Source organism: Trachurus japonicus, chromosome 4, assembly GCF_045865225.1.
Source record: "Trachurus japonicus isolate A0001 chromosome 4, Traja_1.0".
Lineage (NCBI taxonomy): Eukaryota > Metazoa > Chordata > Actinopteri > Carangiformes > Carangidae > Trachurus > Trachurus japonicus.
The window spans coordinates 1,047,893-1,070,632 of record NC_140910.1 but is presented as its reverse complement, the minus strand read 5'-3'; the positions used below and the strand labels follow the sequence as shown (position 1 = coordinate 1,070,632).

General features: G+C 43.0%; 1 protein-coding gene across 4 annotated transcripts in view; it reads left to right on the top strand.

Annotated features, from left to right (window-relative positions):
- ralgps2 (Ral GEF with PH domain and SH3 binding motif 2) overlaps nt 1-22,740 on the top strand; it is an 80,423-nt gene that overhangs the window by 359 nt on the left and 57,324 nt on the right. The gene's annotated exons all lie outside the window — the stretch shown is intronic.

Sequence of the window (22,740 nt, the reverse complement as noted above, 5' to 3'; positions counted from 1 at the left end):
TGGTCCGGGTTTTTTTCTTTTTTGCAGTACACACTATTTGTAACTGGGTGCAATTGTTTTTAGCCATTATTCCCCCACCCACGTGAAGATATAGTCGCCCCTACCACCACACACCGAGAGGCAGCAGCGCGGAGTTTGGTAACGATTCTAGCAATAAATCATGCGCTCCCTCCCCGAGCTAACGATTCAAGCTAGCGTGAGTTTAGGCATGCTAATGTGGAAAGCGTTGAGGAAGGAGTGAAGATAGTGAGGCAGGTAGCATTTGTGATTCCTTCGGTTGACTTCTTACTTTGTTTACTACAGCCGCTGCACGGTTCGCTTGTGGGGGGCTTGGTATCGACCCAGTTCTGCTGCAAGCCCAGCGCAGCTCATCCAGCAGCCATGCCCAACAGCAGGCGCTCTGCTTTGGGTTAGCTCATTGGCGGTGAACCCCCCCTGCACGGTTACCCTCCGGGGGAGTGCTTTGGGTGTGGCGTGGGTTCACCCACGAACAATACTTCGTGCAGTCAGCCTACCTTGTCTCAGCCATAGCATGTCTTGGTTGCAGAATAATAACCACAGCAGAGGGTCTGGGTTTGGGTCTGATGATCACAAGTATTTAGGACCTTAACTGATTTCATGAGAGGAACTTTCAGAGCCAGAGTAAAAGAGAGGATCCTCCCGAGTTCAGTTTTTAAACAAGTCTACTCACGTTTCAGTTAAAACAATCAGCAAGCTACTCAACCGAACTCTACCTCCCACAATCATTACATTTGTTGATCATTATTATCGGTTTAAATACATGGGGATCTTCTATTTTTTTTTTTTACTAACAATAGATCATACATGCCGTAGTTCAGAAATAATTTACAGACCTATTATTTTTCAAACTTAAAATATCTTAGCTGTTCTATGACAGCTGAATGCAGGCTGTGTTGACATTGTCTGTGAATGGTCAGATGACCGTAGCTACAGTTACATGTTGATGTGTGTGAACCCTGGAATATCTACAGATAGAAGTTATCAGTAGATAACAGGACTGACCCACTCACACATGAGTGAGTAGGTTAGTTCTGTTAGCTGTCAAACAGGATTCATTCAAGGTTGAATTCACACCCTCTTCACTGCCAGTCCGCCTTTTTTCTTAAACAAAGCCTCTGTCTCCCCAAACCTCCCATCTAACGCTCTCATTGTCAGTGTCCTTCCTGTCTGTGTGGCGTTGCTGTTGCTCGTCCCTCTCACCCTATTTTAAAGGGGTCTAAGGAATGGCCCATATTGCTATTTAGTATGGCTGTGTGGCGCTGCTGTTCTCAACACTTAACATATGACCCAGAGGTCAGCGGTTCAGAGTCATGACTGGCATGCCTTTACAGTGCTGTGGTTGAGTGTGATACAGGAAAAAGCTTAAGCCAGTTGAAATGGATTAAGAACGTATTTATTCATTAGATAGTGCTCACTGCTCAGAGCTGCAGTCATACCAGTTCTGAAAGCATTGTTTGACAGAGTGGTGAGATAACACAAAAGTTAAAGTTTAGCCCAAAATAGGAGATGAAACCTAATTCTTTCCACATGTCAGAGGTCCCCAATCCTCCATATGTCAAAGGAGGAATCTGTTTGGAATTCCTTGTGGTTTCACTTTATCTGAGTCAGGCCAAACTAAGGGACTACTGCTAGTTGGTAAAATGTTTAGTGTCTGTAGGTCTGTAGGGCGGTGGTCAGTAGGTGTTGAGGATACAGATCTGACACGTAGTCTTACTACCAGGGCTTAGCTTTTAATCCAACAAAATATGGTTGATGCAATATTCTACCCAGTGTGCAGATTCACTCTGTGGGTCTTAGGCAACAATCCTCATCTGTTCAACTATTTACAAATGCTGCATTGAATTATCATTGTGTATTTTTGGATTTATCCCATTCTTCATTCCTTTCTGACTGTAAACAAAAACGTCTCGTTGATTTATTGTTGCTTGCATACTGAAATAGTCTGAGCACCTGGAAGTTTTGCTGAAGCTCCCACAGAGTACTGTTTTTATTTTTCAATGACAATACTTTGTGCATAACACATAATCATCTGCTGTATTTCCAAGTATGTAAGCCAACAGTTGTTCATAAAAACATGTGGTCATGTTTTGTAGAGAGAGAAGCCATTCAGATGATATATGTTCATGGATGCAGTTCCAGTTTTCTGTCTTTGAATGATTATACTTAGATAAAAGGCCTTTCTACAGAACGTCTCTTGGTAACTACATACCACCTCCACCTTCCGGGCCAGGCTAATCCCAGAGATGACTTGTATACGTGGGCCCATCTGTTCAGTGCTGTGGTGTAGCTGCTCTGTCCAAGGCCTGCAAATGTGATTAGTTAGAGATTACATCTGTGTGTGAGTGAAATGAAACTCCCCTCTCAGAATCAGAGTTGTGTGTTTATAAGAGAGAGGGATAAAACACTACAGGGCTTTTGCATCATCAGGTTCAGCCTCTTGTGGTTCTCAGGTTCTGTTTGCTCTGTTCTGCATTACATCATGTTCACTGCACAGTTTATGTGAAATGTTCCTAGAAGCAGTTATCTTGTGGCCTCCCTCTGAGCTCTGTGTATGTTCTTGAGACGTTTTAGTCTGCATCAGGCTTTTTTTTTAATTCTGTGAACACTGCTGTTGCTCAGTTGCCAGGGTAACTTAATGCGTGTGTCTGGCACATCCGTACAGCACAGATGGAACTGCGAAGTCACTTGTCGTCACATTCTTCCTCTGATGCCTTCCCAGCCTTGGCTCTGCCACCACATGAACAAATTAAGTTAGCAATCTGTATTCATGTTCTGCTCTGGTTCTGGCGTCGACTCACATGGAGCTTTCTCTAATAATATTTGGACTAAAATTACAGGTCCCTGAGCTTGACAAGTTGTTTTGAAACACTGATAGTAATGTTTCATACAGTGTGTGTTTGATAAGACTTTTTACAGATTGGGTGTTTGTAAACTGGCTGGCAGTTGGCTGAAGTGGGTGTTGTAGACGTGAGCTTGGCTAAAATCTGGCTAGTTGAGGCGTTCCAGCGTTACTTCAGAAATCTGAGCGGCAGGCACCACTTCACCATCGATTGAGCAATGTGCTTTTGTGTTGTACACAGAACAACACAAGAGGAAGTAGTGAAAAACTAGCTCCCCTTGTTGTTGTGAGTGTATGCCATGTGGTTCCTGTGTTGTAATCACAGCTCTTGTGTTGTGTAAAGATTCCACCAAGAGCAGTTGGACACAAAAGTGTTGAAACGGAGATGGTAGGCTACATGGAGTCAGTTGTGAAGGATACCTGACTGTCTCTCACACAGACACACACACCCTGCTAACACAGGCCACATTCGGCTGAGCTGTGGCTCTGAGGACATCTTATCTTGAATTTACCAGCGGGCTGACTCTCACATGAGTGGGCCGCTGCACAACTTTGTTCCTCTTGCCCCTCTGTCTTCTAGTTCCTTCCTTTTCTCCATCTGCGTTTCTTTGCTCTCACTTTCCCTTCTCTTTTTCCCTTGGCCTTCTTGTTGTGAGTGGGACTGATGGGATTTTAGTCCCATGTTTAATTTTGTCTCATTGCCATCTAATTACTAAGCAACATCGTCACCAATATATTGAGATATAGGCCTACAACTATTACATACACTTACCCTCAAGACCCAACTTCCTTCTTCCTTCTACCCTCTTCCTCTCATTTTTGGGGGATAATATCTGTAATGTCTGGCTGTCTTTTGAGATCATTGCTACCAGTGTGGAGCTTGACTGTCATTATTCTATACCAAAATGATGATGCGTGATGACAAGTTACGCATGAACCTTCACTCCATGGTGCATTATATTACAAGATACAAGATTACTTTATTTGTCATACACAAATCACAGAGTAACATACAGTGAAATGTCTCCTGGTTGCTCCTAAACTGGCCTTATAGGTAGAATAGATAAGAAAAATATGAATAAAATAAAACAAATATGATGTAATTAAGTATAATCTAAATAATGTAATCAGAAATGAAAATATGTGCAAGGGTGTGTGTATGTGTCAGGCTGAGTCCTGGTGGTGGGGGGAGTGGTCAGGTTGAGTCCTGGTTCAGGAGTCTAATGGCTTGAGGAAAGAAACTCTCAGTTTTGGTCATCATACTCCTAAACTAGGGGTGTAACGGTACATGTATTTGTATTGAACCGATTCGGTACGGGGCGTTCGGTTCGGCGCAGCGCTGTGAACGAGTGAGTTTCGGTACAGAAGTTGTGTGTGTTTACAGTCCGCCTGCAGCTACACGTGCAGCCCGTTTACGTCGTGGCTATCGCTAATGCTACCGCTAGCGAGAAAACAGAGGCTTGAAGACCCTCCTGCTTGTGGGAGGAGTGGAGGTGGAGGTGGGGGCTGTGGCTCCTATCTCCTCTCTGTCTGTCTGTCTGCCTGCCTGTCCCTCTGTCCGTCCGTCCCTCCGTCTGTCTGTCTGTCTCTCTCTCTGTGTCTGTGTTGCGCACAAGCTCCAGCAGCTGTGGATCTGCTGCAGATGCGCCCAGAGCAGGCGCACGTCGCTGCTGTGTTGACACTACGCACTGTGCCTCGTGATGACCCGCGTTATTCATTCATTTATTTATTTATTTATTTATTTGCGGCCGAACGGTTGCATCGTCAGGCAGCCGTTGTGGCATTTGCCCACATTGCCCTATGGTCAGTCCGTCACTGGCTCGAACTGTTAGTGCTGCACTTTACATGTAAGAAAAAAAAAAGAAAAAAAATCATTGTAAGGCTGTATGTTTTGTTATTTTGAGAATAATTTATTGAACTTATTAAGCAGCACTTTACAACAGTAGCCTTTTATATTTTTTTCATATTTTGTATAATGGCTTGGTTTAGTTTAATAAGTTTATTTGTATCAGGGACAGAATGTACCTACAACATAGCATTAGTAGGTGAGTAAAATAATTACATTTGACTAAAACATGTAAATTTGGTTTAGAAAAATTCCTAATAAACAACAAGTAAATTTATGTTTTGCATTTTGTTCTCTTACCGAAAATGAACCGAACCGAGACCTCAAAACCGAGGTACGTACCGAACCGTGATTTATGTGTATCGTTACACCCCTATCCTAAACCGTTTTCCAGAATATTCGGCCTGTAAAATGTTGTTCCACCCGTGTTTTTTGCATTTGGCTTTTTACCTTACATCTTAAAAAGAAAATAAATCTGGTCTTTTCTGTAGCACCATAAGACTTCTGGTGCGTACTAGTGAACGACCCGCTCTGCCTCCTGAGCCACTTGCTGTCTCTCCAATTTGTATATTGCACTTGGCAATACTCTATATTTTAATGGCAAAGCCCACCTTTGGTTTTTCACAGTTTTTGATACTTGGTGTGAACAACACAGATTAGTCACTCAAATAGTATTGGATGTAATGTCAAGCACTAGTTGTAAACAGGTCATGGTGGTATGGAGCTGCACTGAGCCAGAACTGATCTGCACATCTCCTCTGACCTTATCAATTAGAATTGGTCTTTCATAGCCATCCACTATATCAAATAAGTTTAGCTGCTCTTGGTCCTCATTGTCTTGAACATGAAGCTGGTAATGATTAGAGTCTTGAAAATTGGAGTTTGACTTTTTTCTTTTTACCACTTTTCTAGTTTTTTTTTTTTTTTAGCTTGGCTGCTCTTATTACTCTACAAACTCTTAATTATGTTATCTCTGTGTGTGTGTGTGTGTGTGTGTGTGATATAGTAGCAGGCAATGTTGACATATCTGTCGTCTTTTTTTTCCTGTTGTGGCTTTTTTCATTAGAAAATGTTGCCTTGTTATATTCCAGAGATCCTTCATTCCTCCAGCAGTTGGAATTGAATCAGATGGGACCATAGGAAACAGTTGGATAAATCAGGGCCAGCACATGGGTTTCTAGTCTCTGCTGTTTGAGAGAGGCGTTCAGTACTGCAGTAAAATGCAAACGTATCTCTTCTCCTCCTGATGTCCACCATTTGCTCCCTCTGACAAACGGATCATATCAAAGTGGAAACATGGCTCTGTACGGAGCAGGTTGTAGTCTGGCTACTTGTTCTGTTGGCTCAAGACGAAATGGGAACGTCTCACTTACTGTGTTGCCACCTCCTATGGTTAACCTATCTTTGCATCTGTGCAGTTACATTCATTTCTCTGCTTGTGTGTATGTTTTTTTTTTTTTTTTTTTTTAAATCTATTTAAAGTCAGCTCACCCAACTTGTGTTAGCTGTTGGTGTGTAAGGTTGCAGGCGTTTGGGGCCACGGGGTCAGGGGTCAAAGGTGAGTTCAGGGACAAGAGCCCAGCCTTTGAGGCATGCAGAATTCCATCTCCTAAGGTCTTGCTCCACCTCACACTTCCAGGCTGGTTCTCCTTTGCTTTCTGTGTCATGTGGCATTTTCTCTGCACACACTGAATATTCTGACCAGAGGAAGTTTGATTTGAGTTTTCCCTCACTGATTTAAAAACATGGTTTAGAAGGATGTTGTATTAGACTGCTTGGTTTTGAACTGGGCCTAACCAGATGGCTAGAAACTTCTTTCTTTCTCTGTATTCAAAATGTACAGTCATAAGCTGTAACACCTTGCTGCTTTTATTACAGTGGAACAGTGCACTACTTGTTGGTGTTTCAATTTTTTTGGACTACTTGGGCATTGTTGTTCTGCAGATACAGAATAAGGACCAGGTCATAACCCCCCCCACTGACCCAGTGTAAACAGACAGACGCCGCACCCTTCCACTTCCCTTGCATATTGTCCTGATCCACCAGTCTGGATCAGTCTATGTGGTCTCCACACAGCCTGGTCTACCTGTCCAAACCTCTGAGTGTTTTGGCTCGGGGACTACACTGAGAGCTGAGCCTCGGTTGTGTCATGGAAACTTGTGAACTTGATTCAACCCTGCCAAAGACAACAGATCATATACAGGCAAACGTGATTCCACTTCCCTCTCCTCCTTCCATCTTTGTTCCCCTAAATTAGGGGAGCAGCGCTGCCTTGGAGCATAGCCTATACGTACAGAAAATGCATTTACATCAATAAATAAATGTTTTACAATGAACCAATCAGTCTGTATTAAATTTTATTTAGGCACGGCATTAAGCCTCCGTCATATTTCAACAGTTCAGGTAGCCTAATTAGCTAGATGTTAGCAAGCTATAACTAATGTAAGCTCGCCACTCTCACTTTGTTTTCAGAATGACTGAGTAAGACTGAGCCTGAGCTGGTACCTTTGGGATGCCTCAACAATTGATTTCCAAAACCACTTTTTTGCAAGGTTCATCTGATGGACATCTAGGGACAGATTCACTAAGGTTTGCACAGCTTTTGCTCATGCTAAACCTGCATAGGCTGAGCAATCTGCCCCTCTGTTTGTCTTTGAAGACCCTCTTCACATGTTTCAAAACCAAACACAGAGAGACAGATTGTGCAGGTTTAACACGAGCAAAAGTTGTGCAAACCTGAGTAAATCTGGACCCTAGTGTCATGCTAAAATTGACTGTAAATTCACCTTTAAAGTTGTTGTTTTTTTTTTTTTAATTCCCTGATGAGTTTGCACCCCTGCCTAATGTTTTGATTTTCTGGTTGAGGCTGTGACCGGCCGTTCTGACTCTGGGCTGGACTGGATCCCCCCCCCCGACCTCTCGGGTCGGGCTGTTGTTGAGGTCAGAGTAAATTTGATATTATGGAGACTGATGCTGGGACTAGGTCCACTCAGTCCTGAAGAATCTGAATGTGTAGAATTAATTTCATTTAGAATACAATTATTATTTAATTTGATATTTTGCCATTTTTAGCCTTATTTGTTTTAGCCTTAATGGACAATAATTTTTGTACTGCTGAGTTGAATTTGATTTGAATATGATTTATCTTATTTTGTATTATTATTATCATTGTTTAAGTGTTTTTTTAGGATCCTAATAAACACGCCCCTTTGTTAGCCATTGCATTCCTCCGTGTTGCGCTCATTAAGATTCGTGTGAACAGAGTTCTGTCATTCAGTGAACTTGTAGTTTAACACTTGTATTGACAGTCATCTTATAACTAAACTGTCAGGTTTAAATTGAGCTCCGCCCATAAATCCAGTTAACGGATGGGCTGAACAAGCCTGATAAGCTCCTCTTCTGCCAGCATATTCTTTTGTACTGTTTCCTCAGTGTCAGGTACACAGCACACAGTGGGCTACCTCAGAACACTGAATCTACAGCTTTATCCTCACTAATTGATCTGCTCTTTGCCTTCCTTTTTACCAACCGCTCTTTGATGAATGAAAGGCAGTGATTAATTTCTTAAGCAGGTATGTTTTCTGTGTCATCTTGTGGACTCCCTTTAGATTTTCATTGGACTGAGACAACCTGTTTCCTGTCACCTTTTGTCAGGCCTCCCACAGGTCAGGTCTTGACAGGCAAACAGGGACATGCACTCACATGCCCGCAGTTCCATAATTCACAACGTTTTTAATTCACTTCATGTACACCATTTCTTAAAGGGACATTGTGTAACTTCTCCGGTTATCTATTCACGAAAATCGATTATTTCGTTCAAAAGTACGTTTTTCATTCAAAATTAATTACCCCCATCAACAAACTGAAGTGTTCCTTTCAGCTCTGAATTTGCCATTCATATCATTCATATCTACATGGAGCGGGTAAGCTCGGTGCTGGCTGCCATGTGGTGTCGCCATGTTTTTACGTTCAGTGGCAGCGTGACGGTAGGAAACCACGGAAACTCAGCAGAGACACACCAGAGCTGTCGGCTCAGGTCGAGGTGGCGTCTGTGAAAAGCGGTAACGCAGTGAGGACTGCACGTGAATGCTGCATTCAGGTGCAGTCGGAAAAAGGCAGTTGGTAACAAACCAGATGTCATTTTAGTCACAGAAGTCGAGAGAAAGACGGTAAAACGTGGGTCAGGTCAAAAATACGACATCGCCATGACAACATATTGTCACGTGTATTGTTTTGCCTGGTGCTGACGGGCCACTTGTTTACATAGAGGCTTGTTTAGGCCGTTACCTGCAGCGGCTGTTGTCCGTCTGCCATCTAACCGATTTCACGTGAATGCAGCATGAAAAATACTACTGAGTTGCTTGCAATCTACAACCACACCGCTAGATGGGAGTAATTCTTACACAATATACCTTTAATGTATAATGTCACTGATCTGACAGAAGAGCAAAAATGAAAACACAGGGTTTCCCGCAGCGCTTTCCTGTTAAGGCGGCCGCCTTAACAACAAAGAGCTGCCGCCTAAACTAACGTCATAAAAAAAATAATAATGTAGCGATATTCACCCCCCCCCCCCCGTCGGACGATGGCCGCATCCCCTCACACACATACACACCACAGAGAAGCGCGCATGCATTACAGCAGCGCGTGTTGAAAGCGAAACTTAATACGGCACGGCGCGGTGCGTCCCCCCCCCCACCCCCGACGATCGATCCGCCCCCCCCCCCCCCCCCCCCCCCTGTCACAGATCCGCGCCCCCCCCCCCCCCCCCCCCCCCCCGTCCGACAGGTCAGACACCACCTTAACTAACAAATTTTCTGGGGGAAACACTGAAACACAACACTCAACTTACAGTATTTGCTTTTTTCTAGACAAGGCAGTTACAGAAGAGACTGTAACTGTGTATTTAACACAGTTCACGTGGAATGTGAGCAACAGGAAATAATGTTTACATGAAAATGTTGCACAAATCTTCTGAGTAAAGTAAGAAGATTTCTAAACACTACCTAAGAAAATAAAAGGGAGCTTTCCTTTGAATGAATGAAGAGTACAGTGTTACACCTCATAGGGAATCATTTATTTCCTCTCCCCGCATGTTATGTTATGTTGGAGTTTGTCCATTCCAGAGTAATGTACTATAAGCCAACTAAGTAAAGTCTGATAAGTTAGAATGTGTAGGGCTGCAACTAACCCTTATTTTCATTATCAATTAATCTGTCGATTATTTAAATGATTAATCGATTAGTTGTTTGGTCAATAAAATGTTGAAAAATGTCAATCAGTGTTTCTCAAACCACAAGATGACGTCCTCAAACCAAAGAGAGGCTCAGTTTATTGTCATAAAGGAACAAAGAAACCAGAAATATTCACATTTAAGAAGCTGAAATCAGAGAATTTTGACTTTTTTTCTTAAACTACCCAAACTGATTATCCAATTATCAAAATAGTTGACGATTAATTTAATCGATTATTGTTGTGGCTCTAATATGGTTAAAGCTAAGGATTGTTGGAACCAGTATTAGACATCAGCTCCCAGAATGCAATGCTATTCACAGTATATAGAAGTATTATGGGATATTTTATGGGATAAAACAGAAATGATAGTCAGGCAGTGTTAGAGGGAAACTTCTCCAGAGAAGTGACTGATCATACTGCATGAACCCTGGTGTGTGTCAGTGTGAGCTGAAGACCAGCTGCTGACATGAAAGACTGGATAGACAGACGTGTGTGCAAATGGTTAAATCTGGTTGTTTATCTGGTTTCCTTTTGTCTCCTACTCAGAATCTGATAAAGCTGGGAGCGCTGCACAGATTTGGGAAGAGAATAGGGAGGGCGACATTGCTGCTGGAAACAATGTCTTTTCCTATTTTTAGTCAGTAGATGGATGTTTAGTAGCACATGCATCCTGTCTGTACTTGTCCTCTGAGAGATGAGGATCCAACCAGTACTGTCTGTGCAACTCCAGCACGTAGTGTCATTTGTGCGTGTGTGTGCAGACAGTGTAGCCTCTGGCCACACTGCTCTGTGGGAGAAGAGGATCAGGATCAGAACGGGGGTGTGGAGGGGCTCATTCAGAGGGGGAGGGGAGCCGTGTGCAGGCCTTGAAGAGATACAGCTGTTTCTACTGTCTCAGCTGTTGTTCTTCTTCCATTTGATGCAGGCTCAGTTTCCCACCCTCTCTCTTTCTCTCTCTCTCTCTCACACACACACACACACACACTGGAAGAAGCACAGAGCGTAACATTGTTCTGCCTTGTGAGAGAAAGATGAAAGAATCAATCTTTCCTAGCTGCTGTCAGGCGGGAATAGTGAGTTTGCACCAACTAGTAAGAGGAGGCCATGGCCAGACTGGTAACATGTCTGACTGCTCTCATTGCTTTTTGCTTTGGCCTTCACCTCTCTTGTTGTGTGTCTGTCCTTTGTTTCTTCAACTAGCATGAAGTTGGATTTCATTTTTTCGAAGGATTCAACAACTTCCTTCCTCTTGTTTTTCCCTTGACCTCAGAATGTGTGTGTGTGTGTCCCTCATGTATCTCTCTGTGTCCAGGTTCAGGCGTCCATGTAGCTCTGGCTCTCATTCCTGCTCCTTGACTGAACACAAGTGTTCTTCGATCACACACTTACTCGTCCCTTTGCTGTCAATCTTATCTCTCAGTTTTCCTTCTCACTAGCAAACCTTTTGTGTTTTACCTTGTAACTGGCTCTCAAAGGAATTTTCAGTCGAAAGCAACTGGACTTGGTTATTTGTCTAGGAAGACGTTTCACCTCTCATCCAAGAGGCTTCATCAGTTCATGTACACATCTGACCAGGCTGGGACTCACTGGTCCAACTATCTGGTGTGGAGATCCAGGTATTTAACCTCTTGTGGGGGCGTTCAAGGCTGATAATGTCACTGGTTCCCTTTGTGCTCCATGTAACAACAACAGTCGTTTGAGTGACTGTCTTTGGTGGAAAGTTGGTTTAGACTTCGTTAGTGCCGTATTGTGTTACAACGACAGTCGTTGGAGTCACTTGCCACTTGTGAACAGTTGTTTTTCTTAGGCCCCGTCCAGACGAATATGTTTTTTTTTTGAATCCGGAAAAATACTTTATCGGATCGGCGTTGCGTCCACATGGATACAGCGTTTTCGGGGGGTGAAAACGGTATTTTTTGAAAACGGGTCCCAGAGTGGGAAAATTTGAAAACGCCGCCCCAGCGTTTTCGTCTGGACGGCCAATACAGATTTTTTCTGAAACGATGATGTCATACCCCCCACCGCTCTACCTGTAACCTGAGACACACCGCTACAGCAGCTACACAGTCTATGGACGTAACAACAACAACGGCCGACTACCGTCGGGTCGCTCAGACACTGCGGCTGAATCGTGTCTGTTTAATCATCACTGATCGTCATATTTACTCTGACACGACTGACTCCCTGTCAACATTTAATCCCATGTTTGAGTTTGAATACAGCGGGGGACTTCTTCTTCTATTGAATTTCAGCCATGCGTTTATGCAGTGGTTGTTTTGTTTCTCCAATGTAGAGGTCTTTGCATTCCTTGTTGCATTGGACTGCATACACCAGATTTCTTTTGCGGGTGTGTGGTGTTCTGTCCTTGGGATGTACCAGTCTCTGAGTGTGTTGCTGGGTTTGAAATACACAGGGATACAGTGTTTGTTAAAGATCCTCCTGAGTTTTTCCGATACTCCAGACACATATAGGATGACTATGTTGTTTTTTTTGTTATGTTTTTCTTTCTCAACCACTGTTTTCTTTCTGGAAGCAGCTGCAGTTTTCACAAAGGTCCAGCTAGGGTAACCACAAGTTGTGAGGGCGCCTCTCAGGTGCTTTTGTTCTGCCCCTTGGGCCTGTGAGCTGGTGGGCACCGGGCACGTTATCAGCTCTGTGTTCCAGAGGGTGGTGTGAGTCGAAAAGTAGATATTGGTCTGTATGTGTGGGTTTTCTGTATACCCCAATGTGGAGGCTCCTGTCCTTTTTTATATGGATGTCACAATCTAAAAAAAGCAGACTGTTGTCCTTGACATCCTCTCTGGTGAACTTGATTTTTTTGTCCACTGAGTTAATGTGGTCGGTAAAAACTTGCAACCCTTTGGTTTTGATTTTAACCCATGTGTCGTCCACATACCTGAACCAGTGGCTCGGTGTTGTTCTTTCAAAGGAGTTCAAAGCTTTGTTCTCAGCCTGGTCAGATGTGTACATGAACTGATGAAGCCTCTTGGATGAGAGGTGAAACGTCTTCCTAGACAAATAACCAAGTCCAGTTGCTTTCGATTGAAAATTCCTTTGAGATACTATGACCTGGACAAATGAGAATATGCACAGGCCCCTTGTAATTGGCTATTTAACCAGGCCCTGGAGACAGGGCAATGCCATATTAGGGGAAGTCATGCGTGCAGCTCTGTGTGGGTGTCGGTTCTTGGTGTGTGTGTGTGTGTGTGTGTGTGTGAGGGAGCATGTGTTGAACTGGGAGTGCTCAGTTAAACAAGTTCAAAGTGACTACAGTTCTGGATCAAAACTAATCTTATAACTCAAAAAGTGAAACTCAACACAGGGGCACACGACTATGTTTAACTCTGGAAAACACTCCCTGCTTTTGAAAAAACATTGCTTTACATATTCTCACACACATGATATAACACTAACAGCCTACTGTGTGTGTGTGTGTTTCAGTATTGGCTGGTGCATTGCTCTTTTGGGTCAGATATTTGAGCAGAGTAGGCCAACCTAAAAGAGGACAGAACAAGTTGCTGGAGGAGGATGAGCTCATTGTTACAAAGATAGGAGATGCCCTGTAGATTATAGGGTTGTATGTGGGAGAAGGATGACTGGAGACAGACAGAGACACAACGACAGAGGACTAACACACAAGGAGAGGTGCTCCTGCTAGGGCTGGGCGATATGGCCTGAAAAAAAAAATCTTGAGTCACGATTTAAATCGACCCCCCACCCCCCACCTCAATGTCTCTCGAGAATAAATAAAGGTTAACAAAGTAACATATTCCATTCCACAAAATAATTTACTTATTGTGTGTGTGTGTGTGTGTGTGTGTGTGTGTGTGTGTGTGTGTGTGTGTGTGTGTGTGTGTGTAAGTATATATTCATATAATATTACACACACAAACAAAGCCTGCAAGCAAACGCATCCAGCAAAATGATGGGGCCAGAGAAAGAGGCTTTGTTTACACTGGACGGTTTGTTGATGAGTTTTGACTTGAGTCGGATTCCTCAAGAATTTTGTCACTTCTAGAAATAAGGTCTTTTGCACCAGGACTGTGTTTGTGTGTGTTTGCTGTCAAATAATGGTACAGTTTGTCTTGTCAGGTTGCAGCTTGCCTTGTTTCGTAAGTCTACGTCTCACTCTAAAGCCCTGAGGGCCCAGACCCAATCCAGGAAATGCTGTGTCTCTGTCTTTGTGAAGGTGAAAGAATCTTAGCAGCAGACAAAGATGGGGATGAAGGTGTTTTGGTCACTACATTTGTTTGGAAAAGTCCCATTATACAGTCCTATTTCTAAGCCCAATTAAGACCAGCCCAATGTCTCAATAGAATAGAAGCCACAATTCTCTTCACTGATAGGCCTTACTATACAGGAAGTTTTGCTTTTGCATCAGCAGCGGTAACGTCACTTATTGTTGGTGGTTTCAACACATCAGTGACACTTCTGCAGTTCCTGCAATAACCTCTAGCCTGCTGGGACAAAAACAAAGTGTCAGTGTCAAAGGAAACCTGTGTGTCCTTTCAGAAAAGACATGTAAATCCCAACACTGATCTGTGTATTTACACTGCTGACTCAGAACAGTGTGGACAGAAGACATAGTTTCAGTCTAGTCAGGACTTTTCAATAAAAAGTGCCAAAAGTCTCTTCTCCTAACTTTTTACCCTACTACATTATTGAGTTAGCAACAGTTGAGTTACCACTTTCTGACACATTCACTATTATCGCTGCTCCTGCCAGTTTGTTGCAATGTAGAAGACTGAAAACATGCTGGAGATCAAGACACTCAAATGACTGAGCTTAGTCCATAACTGTTATAGTATGTATCAGTTTACCGTTTATTCACATATAGAAGAGGTATAAAAAAATCATTAAAATGTTTGTAATTTCATATGTGAAATGGGACACCCTGAGAAGCTCAAGAGCTTTATTACTAACAATCAAGTGTCCTGATGTACTAATCACCTGACATTGAGCAGATTTTTGGAGTTGAATGTGTTTTCCCATCTAGAAAAGTGGGAAAGGTGCACCGAGCGGGTCAAACGACTCGGCAAGCGACGCGGGTTAAAATCGGCTTTAATCGGCTCGGCTCCGATCGGCTTGCAGTGGGAACGCTAGACCTGGGTCACTCCTATAATGTCATGCTGCAGCTCGTAGGACACGACACGGCCAGAGGGCCAAATGGCCAAGTGCAGTCACGTGACCTTATCCCTCCACTTGCCACACCCACTGACCCTCTGGCTATATTACGAATCCAACTATGGCCACGCCAAGACTCACCTTACTCCGCCTCTGATTGGCTTACATGAGAAAGAAGAGCAAATAAGGTTGGGTTTAGATATGAAGAAGAGAGTGGTTAAGGCAGGGCTCCAGAGTGCGACCAATTTGACCAATGCGACCAAGGAGAGCGGAGCAGGGAGCGGAGCGGCATGTGGGAGGAGAGCGTCCTCCCGGGTTTTAGCTCGGTCGATATAAGGGAGCTTTATTTAAAGAATTAAAAAAAAAAAAAAAAGCTGAGTTTTCCTCTACTACAGCTGAACAGCTGACCTGTCACAGTCTCACAGTGCACCCTTCATTAAACTTCAACCTCAAAGCTCTCTGTCCTCAGACCGACCAGGTTGTCCATGTTGTCCCTGATGATCACACAGGGACAACATGGAGCTGCTTATGTGACAGGTTATTGAGTTTTATTAATGTTTACAGCAGGTGTTAAACAAATCAATACTTCTGTGATTGAAGTAGTTAAATATGTAATTCACATCAGAGTTAATATCATAATAGTGTAGTGGCAGGAAAGACCAATTCACCTGTATCAAATATTGTGAATAGGCCTAGAACAACTTATTGCTTGTGTCTGTTGATTTAAAAAAGTTGAAATATTTCCATATGACCCATACTGGGTCACAGAAGTCAGCTTAAAGTCAAAGGAAAAATGTTTAGGGTGTTTTCACTGTTCTCAAATATAAAAATGCGTCACATTGGACCCTCAACATTATTTAATGGTTAAAAAACATATTATTTAAACATTTTTCATTGTGCCCCTAAAGTAGGAACTAACAAATATTAGTGTAGAGCCCTCTATAAGCAATGTTCAGCTTTTTATGTTATAGACCCTATACCAAAGGAAATTTAGGTTCTCAGGAAAATCGCCAATCATCAGTTAACCATTAATCAATTGGCGGTCAATCAACTAATGATTAATGAATTAGGCCTAATTGATAATTTGCATCCCTACTCACAACCGAAAGTGACGCCATAGCGGCGTGCATTTAGAGGGACACAAAAATTTGAGTGCACCTAAATTTTGTGCTAGTGCACCTAAATATAAAAGTTAGGTGCACCAGTGCAACTAATGCAAAAGATAGCTGCTTTTGATTCCTTAAATATATTTCAAAAAAACTCATAAGTCATAAGCATCCGTGGACCAGTTATCATACGCAGGGGTGCAAACTTGTCACCTTTCGGCGAAATTCGCCGTTTTGGATCCCAAATTGGTCATTTGTGTGATTCGTGTAAATCCGCAATAAAAAAAAAATTTGAGAGGGGGGGGGGGGGGTCCGGCGAGGCGAGGCAAGCCCAGCCGAGCCGATGCACCTGTCTCTTTAAGGCGCGTGCACCTTATCTGGATGACAACGAGTGGTGGCAGCGCTTCTCTTCTGTCCAGCAATACACACCTGAAGCTTCACTTTTAATACAGACTAACTAACGCGACTTTTTGAGCCTGGCGAGTGAAAGAGTCGGAGCTAGAAGATGCGCCAGCAGCGTTGTATAGGTCTGCTCTGCTGTATGGGACTGCGTGTGTGTGATGATCGCGATCGCGGCCAATTAGCGATTAGCGTGTTTAGCTTTTATTAGCGCTGCAGCGCGACCTGAGCAGCAGGAGGAGGAGGAAGAGGAGGAGGAGGAGGTTGACTGACTGTGGCAGGACACCTCTGCCTCTGTTTCACTTTATGTTGCTGGTAAATAATGTGGTTGTAAAAGTAGTAGGCTAAAATTAAATTATTTAGTATGCACTAATTAAAGGGGCAGAGCTTTAAGAGACATTTTAGCTTTTATATTTTATAAGATATATTTTTTGTAAGAACCACAATTAATAAATATAGGTTATATATTTCAGTGAATATCTAATTGTTCTTAGCATTTGTTAGATAACTTTATTTGCCCAATAAATTAAAACATGTTGGAACTATCAATGTCTCCTCTCTTGCAGCCAGAATCTCACCTACTTTTAACCTCAGACTGTCACAATGATGGATCAGATGTCAGACTGCCTCATTCTTTCAGTTTTAACCTGAATATACAAGACATGATTGATTTTCCCAACGATCAAAGTATACGAAACCGAACCGAAAACCATGACCACAAAACCGTGAACCGAACCGTTTGCTTGAACATCTTTTAAATACATATTGCCGCTTAATATGTTTTACGTAGCCTATGGCATTTTTAAGCTTAATGTGTGTTATTGGACAGAAAGAGCAGCGCTGCCTCGGAGCATAGCCTACGTACAGAAAACACATTTAGGCCTACATCAATAAATAAATGTTTCACAATGAACCAATCAGTCTGTATTAAATTTTATTTAGTTTGAAGGCAAGGTTTGCAAGGTTCATCTGATGGACATCAAGGGACAGATTCTCCAAGTTTTGCACAGCTTTTACTCATGCTAAACCTGCATAGGCTGAAGACCCCCTTCACATGTTTCAAAACCAAACACAGAGAGACAGAGACAGGTTTAACAGGAGCAAAAGCTGTGCAAACCTGAGTAAATCTGGACCCTAGTCTCATGCTAAAATTGACTGTAAATTCACCTTTAAAGTTGGTTTTAAAAAAAATTTCCCCGGGGGAGCATGCCCCCGGACCCCCCTAGGGGGTCGGTATCTTGTCACCTTTTTTACCCCTGATGAGTTTGCACCCCTGCATACAGTATTCACGATCAGAATCCAAGGACCTGATCAGATTCGACTGCATGTTTCATTCAGAGACTGATTCTGAGAATAAAATTTCAGTGTATGTGTAAATGGATTTCATTTAGCCTAAGTGGTATCAATGAAAGAATTGGCTTTGAAGTCAAAGTAGTGGTATCTGTAACAATATAAACATTTTCTGAAGGATATACATCCTGTTTCTTTTGGTAAAATGTTAAGGTTGATGCTGACATTTTCCAGATTTTAAGGGTTAATATCAGATCATTTCATTAAGAATCACGATGAAGTGGAAAGAGCTCTGTGTTTCTCAGTGGTGTCAGCACTATGAGTGACCCTTTTCAAAAGTGACCACATAACTCCATCTTGATGCTTTTAAGTTGAGTGCCTACATATCCACACACTGGGAGCATGTTGCCTTATCTGTAACATCACGAGGGTTCCCCATGTATCTGGCATGCAGCGTGTCTTTCAGCCTGAGTGGGTGTTTGCTCAGCCTCCATAAGGAGATTGGACTGTTGTGGGTTTGCCTTGTGCCAGTCCTCAGAGGCTCATAGAGGAAGGCGTAGAGATCATATCAGTTTCCTCTAAACAGTAGTACTCTGACTGACTGCTCTATTGCCCTCTATTGTTAGCAGAGCCTTTCCTTGTTAATAGTCTGTGCAGGGAATGACCACAGACATCAGCGCTGCTGCCAGTTCCACGCTTCCTCCGCTTCCTCCACTTCCTCCCTCCCTCTTCCTTTCCCTTTTTCGCCCCAGCACTCATCTGTCACCATGTCCAGGCCGCTCAGGCTTCAGCAGCAGAGCTGAACTTGGGCTGCACTGCCTGCCTGCTCCCACTTGGAACACAAATCAGGCTGAAGCTGGCATTCACACAGATATAGAGACACACACACTGTAGGCCAGTGCTGTGCCTACACGTGACTGCCTGCCGCTCTGGGGCCCTGCCACATGCCACTACCCTCTAGTTTGGCACCGTTTACTCTCTTCAGTTCAATTGATGGTAGGGCTGGGGAAAACATATTTTTCATACTACTCAATTTCAATATCACAGTGTAAATCAAATCACTACTTCTATCAAGCTTAAAGCTCCCTTAAGTGTAAAGACATCATAAATAAATTAGTTCTATCAATGTTGTATTATATTTATTGAGAAAAAGGTATTTTCTGCTTTATCACCCAGTCCACCTGATAATCAGATCCAGCCCAATGTCCACAGCAGGGATCACTGAACAGTTTTACAGGGCCGGGGCGGTTTGTCTCCATAGCAGCAGGCCCACGAAGGACCATGTCCTGGAAGTCCCTGCCTCGGGGAAGATACTCCGAGTTGCCCTGGAAAACTCTTAGTTGGGGCTTGAGGTTTGCTCAGTGCTGATTGGTACACTCGGAGTGGGATGTGACGGCAACAGACAAGCCACATTTTTAAACGCAGCAGAAGAGGAGCATTTGTGGGGCGTTTTGTATTGGTAGAGCATGTGCCCCACAGAGGCTATAGTCCTTATCGCAGCCGGCCCCCTCTCTTTGCCTCCCCATTTCCTGTCTGTCTCAACTATATTATCCATTAAAGGCAAAAAGCCCCCAAAAAATATATTTTAAAAGAAGAGCATTTGTAGAAAGCATCTACCTACAGTGCTGTGAAAAAACTAACAACAAAAACAAGAGCAGTAAAAGAAAAATGGTCCAAACTGTTGCACAGAAAACTTTTATTATTATTATTTTTTTCTTGTCCCAGGAAATAACTGGGAAGGTTTCAGAATGTTTGTAAACTGAAAGCATATTTTCTAACAGACTTGATGACATGTCGTCTCCCTCCCGACGGCTTACGCCGATGGAACCACCACAGATTCTGGTGAAAGGTTTCAAAGTCCGAGGCTCGATCTAGAACGCTTTTACACAGCAAAAAATCACGTTGCTTGATCCGAAACTGTTTAACACTACAAAAAGCCGAACCATGGCACGATGATGTAGTTTGATCTGATGCTAGAATGCGCCCTAACATGCCATTTTTTAAATCATAGGTTAATCGGGTAATAATTCATAACCGAGTAGCAGATTGCCTACTCGGGTACTCGAGTACTCGGGTACCCGTGCACATCCCTACTTGTATTTGTAGGCTGGGACTGAGCTGCCCATGCACCAAGCCACGCTGCTGCTAGGCTGCCCGTCAGAGTATGACATTTGAAGTGTGTTGTGTGTCACTGGGGGGTGTGTGCAAGGAGAGAAGACAGCAGGGGGGTCAGACCTGGACATCCAGTCTGAACTGTACAGCCTGAGCTCTAATTATCAACACAGAGATCAACTCAACTAGTTTTGAGTGTGCTTTAATTGTTTTCTGTGTATCTTGTTACCATCGGAGCGGAATAGGAATCAGCTGACCTGCATTTCATCACACTGTTCATGCAGCTGTCAGAGCTCATGACTGTCTGTGACAATGTGAATTGTTTGTGTGAAAATAAGAGTGGACTGAATTGTTGTTTGAGATTCTGATTGTTTCAGCAAGTAATGATTATGTTCAGTTTCTAAATAAGGAAACAGTAATAGAAGAAAGATGGTGTGGGTAAAGCCAACACATTGCAACACTGATACTGAGACAACTGTAGAGCCTCTTCAGGCTTTTGTTTGATAGAAACAGGAAATCAGAGGGGGGGCAACATGCTACCTATAGATTTAGCTTTTTGTATCTCCGTTCTACTATGTTCTTCTGCATCATGTTGCTGTGATAGATCAGGTAGAAGGTGTGCTGGGAACATGGAGGTATAAGACACCAACATGTGGTTAAAGGGATAGTTCACCCAAAATTCAAATTTCACCCATTATCTGCTAGGGCTGGACGATTATGGCAAAAATCATAATCACGATTATTTTGGTCAATATTGAAATCACGATTATTTACACGATTATGGGGGGGGAGGTACAGGATTTATAGCTTGACCATGCTACATTATTACCTTAAATAAACAGTGCCGATGTGTGTTTAAGGTTTTTAAGTTTATAATTTTAAATATTTATTCAAAATGTATTTAAAACTTTTTTTTTAAGTTTTATGATCCAGCAGCAGAAACTATACAGGATGTTTAGCTTAAGCTAAAGCTTAGCCGGCTTTGTAAACATATGCACATGTAGCCTACGGGCCGTGGGAAGAGGAGGAGGAGGAGGAGGAGGAGGAGGAGGGTTGTTGTTGTGCGGCCGCTTTGAGGAGATGAGCGAGTGTTTTAAATTATTATTATTATCATTTTTAAACGCCGCCGTCAACACACGAGTGGACTCATCCACAGCATTAACTGAGAGACGAGTGCAGTGCAGGCGCGGGGGCGGATGCGCGCATGTTTGTCTTTCAGAATAAAACACCAATAGACAAAAAAATTATTGTTTATCTTCGATTACAGTGTTTTTATGATCGTGAGAAGCCAAAATCGTAATCACGATCAAAATTTGATTAATCGTCCAGCCCTATTATCTACTCACCCTCATGTCGACTAAGGGCTGGGAGAAGTTTCAGAGTCCTCCGTGCCTTCTCTGAGTTACGGCGGGGCTCCGTGCAGCACTGCATGTCTATATGACGGTTGTCCAAAAAGACACACCAAAAAACATCCAAATACCTCCATAGTACTCGTCTGTAATGTCCCTCTTGTATTGAAGCCCTGACATGAGAAATTGTTCCGAAAAAAATGTAATAAGTCTGTATTTTAAGCTTGTTTGTAGCGGAAGCTCCCAGTGTCTCAGTTCACTGCTCTGCCGGTGTCAGTGCAAATCGCACGAGATTTGAGACTGAGACACTGGGAGCTTCCGCTACAAACAAGCTTAAAATATATTCTTATTACATTTTTTTTGAGAAATTTGAATTTTGGGTGAACTATCCCTTTAAGCCCAAGAATGGGATTTCTCAAAATGAAGGTGTTGTGTGTGTGTGTGAGAAGATTCCAGTTCAGAGACACCTTGGAGGAGGGACAGTTGTCCTGCCATGAGGAAAGACTGTTCTACATTGTGCCCCCCCCCCCCCCCCCACCCCACAGTGACACTCGTAGGTGTTCTTTCTTTCCCATATCCACTGGTCCATAGTGTCATAGAGCGTCTGTCCACTTAATGACCCTCTGCAGGAACATCAGTGGCATGTTAAGTGATGGTGTGAAGGGGCTGTTATTCATGTTCCCTTGACATCAACACACAGATACACACACCAGTGTCCCGCTGCAGGCCGTGCCACCACTCTCTGCTTCAACAGCCAACCTGCTGGGTGAAAGCAGTGAATATCGACCAGCAGTGTGACATGCAGCCACATGCTGTGTTACTGTGTGTACGTGCAGGTTGTTAGAGCATGTGTGTGTGTGATCGGCCACTATTATCTCTAGATCAATAGTGTTCTCTTGACTGGAGCCCAGGGAAAGTGAGAATCTAAATCTACACTGCCCTGGCGTAACATTACTGAAGCGCTACTGAGTAGTTCTGTGGTGAGGAACAGGCTACACTAGATAAAGCCAGAGGTTGAGGTTAGGCTCCTTTGCTTTGAAATGTTGTCAACAGGATGGTGGGAGGGAAAGTAGGTCTTCATCTTCATCCTAGTGCGGTGTCTCCCCACAATTTGACTATTAAACCTACTAGTGGGAAAATAATGCCCAATGACAACCTACAGCTCTGAACAGTGTGAATGATCTCTCTCTATCTCTATACCCATTAGGGGTGGGAGAAAAAATCGATTCACATAAATATCGCAATATCTTTTTTGACGATTTTTAAATCGATTTTTTTGTTGTTTTTTTGAATTTTTAAAAAATATTGTGCAATGTGCTTTTTTACATACAGAGTACAGGTTTCGAAAAGGGTTTAAGTTCACTTTATAATGGAGTATGTTAATTTATAGGCTCCTACAGTATTTGTGTGCAGATAAAT